This window comes from Varroa destructor, unplaced genomic scaffold, assembly GCF_002443255.2.
Source record: "Varroa destructor unplaced genomic scaffold, Vdes_3.0 BEIS01000003.1, whole genome shotgun sequence".
Lineage (NCBI taxonomy): Eukaryota > Metazoa > Arthropoda > Arachnida > Mesostigmata > Varroidae > Varroa > Varroa destructor.
In genome coordinates this window covers 11,154,147-11,161,696 of record NW_019211456.1, presented here as the reverse complement: position 1 = coordinate 11,161,696, position 7,550 = coordinate 11,154,147, and the positions used below count along the sequence as shown (strand labels likewise).

Here is a 7,550-nt window from a genome sequence, read left to right as displayed (position 1 = left end):
ACTGGTTGATAGACGTTGTGTCTATACGGTTTAGTCACATCGCGATGCGCGTGTATACGCATACCACAAAGATTCGTCTACAGAGGGAGAGGACGTCGAACGAGAAATTTCCGAGATCGAAAGACATTGTCCGAAAAGAAACGGCGCTTTAACCTGGACAGGGTCAAAGTAACTGCTGTTGCCACCGTCGTCGTAAATTAGATCACAATCTTGCCGTCTCTCGCTACTGCGACTGGCACCGGCTTCTTTATTTTTGTTGCCCGCTTTCGCGGCTGCTTGTTATAGCCGACCGACGGCGATATGGCAAGTAGGTACACTTGTAACGCATCTTTGTTACACTCTGTTCCGAAACCGTTTGGTAGAGCGTCATGCTGTCAACACCATGTATTGCCTTTCATCCTGCAATGATGTATCAGAACGATAATAACACATAACATGATCAGGCCGTAAGGGCAACTATGCATGAGGCTGGCTTCTGCTTTGACAGTAGACGATGGTTACATCTGCAGGTAGAACTTACGAATAGACGTACGCAGCGCGTTTCTTTATGTCCCGATCTGTAAATGCGTGTCTCTATGGATGTACGCATAAGTATCGGCTGAGGTCACAACATGACAGTTATGATCCGGGGTTGTGCGTATCATAAGTGATCAGTGAGCACTATTTGCTAGCATGATTATATATCGATCCCTTGAGAAACATCGTCACATCGCAGGCTGTACGAAAGGAGCAAATATGTATTGCTGAGAATGTCCCATTTAGGTTTTCGTTTCGTGTGCGGTACATGATCCGAAAGCGTTCTTTCAGTTGAAATTCGTGAAGTATACAAAATAAAGCTTTTGCTCTTAGGCTGGCAATTAAAATCGTCGTTAGAGAGGATAGAACCAAGACAGAGGCCTAATAAAGCATCTTGTTTCTGTAACTCCATTAGTGCCTACTCTTGGTGTATATACTCGCTTTCCAAATGGCGCTCTATAAACGTTTAATTACAGGCCAATAGTGACACAAAATTATTCATGTAGGATATATAAATTAGAGGGAGTGATAAAAAATGGCCCATCGTCCCAGTCCCATAGGGCGCATCTGAATCGAAGCTGGCTGCTTCCTGTAAATTTGTCAATAAAGCTCTTATCATCATCCTCATCATAAAAGTCTGGCGTGTATTCTTAACGTACTTCGTCGATCGCTTTAACTTAAAGGTACGGCTACAATTACAAAGGACAATGTACGACCATCAATAATATGCCGAAAACGGTTAGTTTTTACCATCCTGGAACAATGATATTTGTTTAGAACAAACGTCCTTAATCCTGCTTTCCTGTTTCAGGTTGGCGCGTGCTTCTGAATTCACTGGCCGAATCTAATGGTCATGCTTGTTACCCACCAATTAACGAACAACAGCACTAAATGCGGAAATATGAAGACGCTTTTATATATATATATATATATATATATATGAAAAAAAAGACAAACAACTAACCACGGACGCCCCAACGTCATCGTAATGAATATGTGTAATGATAATAGCAGTCTGGGCGCTCTCGCAGAGACACCCGAGGTAGACGTCAGTTCGACCATAGAAACCTTACAGCGCAACAATTAAACTTGGACTTCCTGTACGTCAAGGCGTATGTAATGTATCTATTGTCTTAGCGCTGCCCTTGAAGATTAGAGGGAAGTGTCGAAAATGTTCATAAGAAATGTGCTGCTATGATGTGTGACAGGATGGGATTACTACCTATAAGGAAAATCGTGTAGTCAGAAAGTTCTTTGGGATGAAAAGGCTAAGTAGCACAGATTTGGCTCGTGTTACGCTTGCAGTTGCGTGAAATGTTTTTGCTTTTAATTAGAATTTTATAAAAAACTGAGTATTTCGAAAAAAAAAAAGGTTTCATCATATATTTGTGTGCACAGCGTACCAATAGCGAGGTCACCGATGTTTTTAAGCTGCAAATACAATCAGCGATTTTCGTTAGACTATTATTTTTGCTCGAGTTCTCATCATATTTAAATATAATAAGCGCAGTGAACAGGTGTACGAAGCTTTATTTGAATCTTTCGGGGAAGGGGCCCCATCTGAACCTATGAGTCGACCATTCTACTATCTTCCATCCATTTACCTCATATAAGTCAAGTACGTCAAAGTCTTCTATGTTTAGATACACCGCGTTACCAAACATAGACCAACTCACCACAGAAATGCAATTGTTGACGGTACGATTCCGATTCACCACATGCACGTGAAAGTTTTTCAGAGCCCAAATAACGTAGACGCGCACTTGTTCAGATGGATTACTCACTGTACGTTATGGGTTAAGCTACCTGAAGGCTTATCTTTGTAGACAATCCGCAAATAGGCAAGCTCAGTAATCAATACGAGCTCAGAATCACAGCTGAGTTTCATACTATGTTAAAGTTAATCACAAAGCCGGTTGCTTCTGTAGTTTTCCTTCTCAAAAAGAATCACACTTGCGCAATGACTGCGCTACGTGAGGTTATGCCAACTTTCCACTCTTGGCCGGCTGTTGACGCTGTATCCATGAAGTCAATCAGTACAGAGACACAAAAGCGCGCGAACACGCAGTTCAGACAATCCGAACGCAATTCATTTCGTACAAATCTACACTGTGTTGCCAATCTTGTTCTTCCTTCAGTGCTAGCTAAGCAATCAGCATCTTCTACAATATGTCCTGTGCGCTCACGAACCTCTTGTTGAGAGGCACCTCAAGTGTCCAATGAATGCACCGAAAACCATCAGCCATCAGAGACAGCGCCATGCCTGCCGGCATCGCGAGGGGCTCTCTTGGCGTCAGGAGAGGGTGACGTCCAAATCTAGGAGAGGAGGTCGGTCCGTATAATGATTAGCGATCCTGCTACGGCAACGAAGAAGCACTCCTCACCGCCGTCAACAGTAACGGCGATGATAGTGGACTTCGGCTACGGCAAGGCGAAGACGTTGACGGCATGTCCTGGCTGTTCTACTCTCGGAACTGGTATCTGTTCGATTGAACGACAGGCAGCTGAAAACACCATATCGAGGTGGATAGCGAAATGTGTTTGCTACCAGGGTTGACCGTCCGCCAGGTTAAGCTCCCGAAACCCTGCTCCTTCTGGGGCTCGATGCGGTCGCAGCTGTAGTAAGAGTCGCGACAGGTAGACCAGAATGACGCCGGCTGACACTGGCCAGAAGGATACACGGGATGCCGGCTTTTGAGAAGAGAGCGCGCAAAGCGACTTCTGTACCTGGTACAGAAGGTCCGAGTGGTACCCTGGCGTTGTCTACGACAGCAAGCGAAAAAGCTTCTGGTGTTGCTCCCCAGCAGCAGCAAAGTCAGAGACAGGGCAACGGCACAACGTAGACTGGCTAGCGAGCCATGGACTCGGGCGGTGCCGGGAGATGGCGGATTCAAAGAAGGAATGGGGGGAGAACCTGTACAAAGAACGGTCCAACTGGGCACGAGGCTGCTAACGAGTGGGACGTCCACAGGGACGACGAATTTCTGTAGCTGCTGTTAATGATGATGATGGTACGCTCCTACCGTGTTTTTCGTCTGCTGGTCCGTGTTAGCTTCTGCTGACTTCTGCCTGGTCCCCAACCCACAGAATCAGAAGCTACGAACGCGCGGAACACACGAAAAGGGCAAAACCAGGCTGCTGAAGTCGGCTTATGAGCAGATACGCCAGCAATCGCTGCTGCCGCCGTTGCTGTCAAAGCTATGTAAAAACGCAGAGGACCTCGCCCCATTTCGTTGTTATATTTTTGGTATTCTTTTTGTTCTGCGAAATCTTCGAGTTGACTTCTGAATCGGCGAAATTCGGCTCTTGCCAGGCCTCTGGACGTCGTTTTCGCCTGGCCATTCATTTGCAGGCTCGCGGGCGGGTTGAATTAGCGTTTACCTGGGATCGCTGAATACGATCGGCTGATGGACATAGGGCAAAGGCGGGCAGAGGAAGCGAGGCGAGGCTGAAGCTCGCCGATAATGCCGTACCCGTGATAAGGTTTTCGGAGTGAAACATGGAGCTGGGCGGCACACTAGCACGCTGACGGCAATCCCGGAGCCGAATCTCTGCTAGCACTAATGCGAATTACGTGTATGTGTTATATATAGACAAGAAATTAAATATGTGATAGGTGGGAAAGCGGGTTTCGAAATTAGCTTTAATCCTCTAGCAAGCAGACAGCTATTGTTACCTGCACTGATAAAACACCTACCCGAGCCCAACTCATCTTTGGGCTGCGAAAAATAAACATTAATACAATGCGCTCCTAAGAAAGGGTGTGCATAGAAAATGGATAGATGGCAGCACGGTTGTTAGTGTATAGGCTTAATCGATTTGTATATGGTTATGTAGTGACTGTAGTAGAATAGCGTCGCGCACATGAAAATGTGTGGAAATGCAGCAGTACATATGGATATGATATATGACCTTACTGTTTGTAGATGACTAAACCTAAGCCCGAGTTTTGTTGTCCCGTCGACACGATAAAAACCGCCAAGCATCAAAGTAGTAAATTTCCCAGTCGACACTATTTCCAACAGCTACGTCAAAGGCAAAAAAAAAGTTAGCTTTTCAACTCACCAGTCCGATGAGATTGGAACACTCTATGAGTTGTCCATGTCGATTATGCCCTATTTGGACCTGATTGCACAATAACGGTCTTTCAAAGATTAACGATATGCAAAGTAAATTGATTTGTACGATAGGGTATCACCGCAGCAATGAAGTCAACATTTTATCTATTAGCGCAACTGAATCTACCGGCAAGTACGTTATATATAACTTATTGTTTCTCAAATGGCTAAAATGATTAAAAATCTTCCTGTAAAGTTATACTGCCGAAGCCGGAATATTTACGGTGCTGTTGCTGCCATTTGAATTGTTGGTGAGGTCCGAATTTTACAGCTGATTTTCCTTGTTTGTTAGCGCCCATTTTTGAGTGATTGCCAAGATAGTTTGGCCGTAGTTTTCTAACAGCAATGATATCCGGTAAATTTCTGTCTCTGACCTTGTCTCAGTTCTTTTTTTAATACGCTTAAGTCGTTCAGAAAGCCATGGCAGTTGTTGTCTGTTGCTTCAGTTCTCTACTTTTTTTTTTGCTCTGTACTTCAGCGTCTACTACCGTTGTTATTATTTTTTTCAGATCACAAAAAGTACTTTCTTTATCAAAAATTTGTTTTTCTTCCATTCGACATGTCCGTTTTTGGGGGGTAAATTCTAGACACAATTTTGTCCAATGGCATAAGGCTCGGAGACCAAAGAAGTTGCTAACACTATCTAATATTTAACGATAAGTGAATGAAACTTAAAGATGCCTAATACTTTCTGGATCTGGAGGTTTTACTTTTTTCACGTCGATGAACTAGCATAAGTATTGACAGGCATTGAAAGCATATTCTCTAACGTACTTGAGTTCACCTCGTCAGAAGACAAATTACCAAGATTCACGCCACTCTATATGTACGCAGGGTCCATAGGCAAAGCTCCTTAACGTGTTGTTAACGATTGTCCTTAACGATTGTTGCATGTACAGCCAACAATGTTTGACTCAATCCGATATATACATAAATCTGTATTAAAAAGGCACACATGATATAGTTTGAAACTCTAACTGAGTACTCTATTGTGTAGATTGTTATTTTTGAGCTATATCTGTAACCACCCAACTTCTATCATCTATAACCTACGGCCTAGTAGGGCTATCATGGAGCTTTTGTTTATCGTACATACAATTTCATACGATAATATAGCGATGTTGTATTTGTAAAAAGCGACAGCCTGTATTCGAAAACCCTGATGGTCGATAAACCTGCAATGTAGATGGAAGGCATTTCACAAGCACGAGCATTGAAAGAAGGAAAATTCATTTTTAAACAATAGAAATAAGCTTTACTTTTAAGATGACTTAGGATCTACGGCCATCTATCCACACGCAACATGCACTTGTTCCCCTCGATCGATTTCTTCTCTACACTGTTGAGCTAAACGAAATTATATTTCGAATTAAATAGCAAACAAGCCTGCCTTTCAAACTCGATATTCCTGCTGTAATCCCTTCTTAAAAAGTCCACTACTTCTGTAAGGCTGACGGTAATCACCTTGACTCAGACCTCGTGTAAACCCAGCGGCAAACGACAAATGACGGCTGGCAGATATGAACGCAGCGTACGCGCTCGGCGGGCAGTGAGACTCAATTGGCAAATCATTTCCATTATCTTTCTATTGCCATCAGAGTAATAATGGCTCCTCTAACGTAGCCCAGTGTATGCCGTCGTTCTGTACCTTTTTTTTATTACGTTCACGCGATCACTCATTGTAGATGTGCAGTGTGCTTTCGGGAGACAGCGTTTACACTTCGCACAACCGCCGATGTTACAACCAAGCAATCATTACCTCAATGGATTCAGTATCCATATATTTGCGATTCGTTTCATTTTAATCGCTTCTTATTCATGATTTCCACCATTCATCGTCAACTCCTTCATGACGATAGTCTAATACGTCTTAACCTGTTGCATGTGCGGCCACAATAGCTTTGTCACAGTACTATAGTAGGCTTGATTGGGGGTTGAGGAAGTTGGTTAGCTGGGCCTATCTAATCGTAGTAAATATGAAGCTATATGGTTACGTCTGGACCAGCAGCGGTCACAGAGCGCCACTGAACCAGCAGCTTGTGCTGGTGTAGAACTGCGAGGATAATGACAAAAATGGCAGTAAGAATAATATGTAGGGAAAAATGAAATCAAAAAGCAAAAGATATCTCTACGACCGTCAGCGCTGTCAAGCGCGGCGGCGGCGACAGACCCTTGGTGTGTCAAGCCTCCCCTCTATGAATGCAGCATAGTGAGCGCTCCGATTTTTCGCCCTCTAGCGATCAAGCACAGAGATGACAATGGATCATCTTTGCTTGGCTCTATGCCACTACAACAAGCTTCCAGCTTCGACTTTGCTTTAGCAACAACGACAATAAAAAGAAACCCGACGACCACGATATGCTGGATGAGTCCAAGACTTTCTTTTTAGTCTGATTGAATCACGGGAGCTATGGTCGCCCTATATAGATAACTGGAACAAGATTAAGGCTGCCTCTCACAGCCCCTCCTAAAACTTGTTTTTTGACTTAGCGTTTACCGATAACGCGTAACGGCCGGCCGTCGTTGTAGAGATGGCCACAGCAGCCCCAGTTGTTGTGGGCTGGGTTTGGGCGGTACGAGGAGCAGCACCTATGACTAGGGCTGACTTAATCTTTTGCCGATCGTTTACTAGCGGGTTCGCTTGATTCGAGTTTGGTGCGTCGGTTTCGTAGTAAGTCGTGCGTAGCGCGACGCTTACCTTTTCAGTGTCCACACTGAATAAGTAGTATTGAATTAAACGGAGGAGAGAGATGTGGGCGGGCCGCGCTGGGTTTTCCGTGCTGGAATCTTTGAGGTGAGGTTTTGGGTGGTCGAAGAAGAGACTCTGAAAGACGCCATAAAAGTCAAGTTACCCTACCTCTTTTAGGAATCCTACCATTGCCGCGGTGTACCGAACTATATGCTAGTCAAGTTGCT

At 44.3% G+C, this 7,550-nt stretch overlaps 1 protein-coding gene across 7 annotated transcripts in view; it reads left to right on the top strand.

Annotated features, from left to right (window-relative positions):
- LOC111247073 (uncharacterized) overlaps positions 1-7,550 on the top strand; it is a 67,627-nt gene that overhangs the window by 29,828 nt on the left and 30,249 nt on the right. For 2 of the 7 annotated variants that reach the window (XR_015323164.1, XR_015323162.1), the window contains one exon: positions 1,328-1,628. The exons of the other annotated variants lie outside the window; for them this stretch is intronic. The gene's annotated coding sequence lies outside the window, so the exon portion shown is untranslated. The remainder of the gene's footprint in view (positions 1-1,327; positions 1,629-7,550) is intronic. 7 annotated transcript variants of the gene reach the window in all.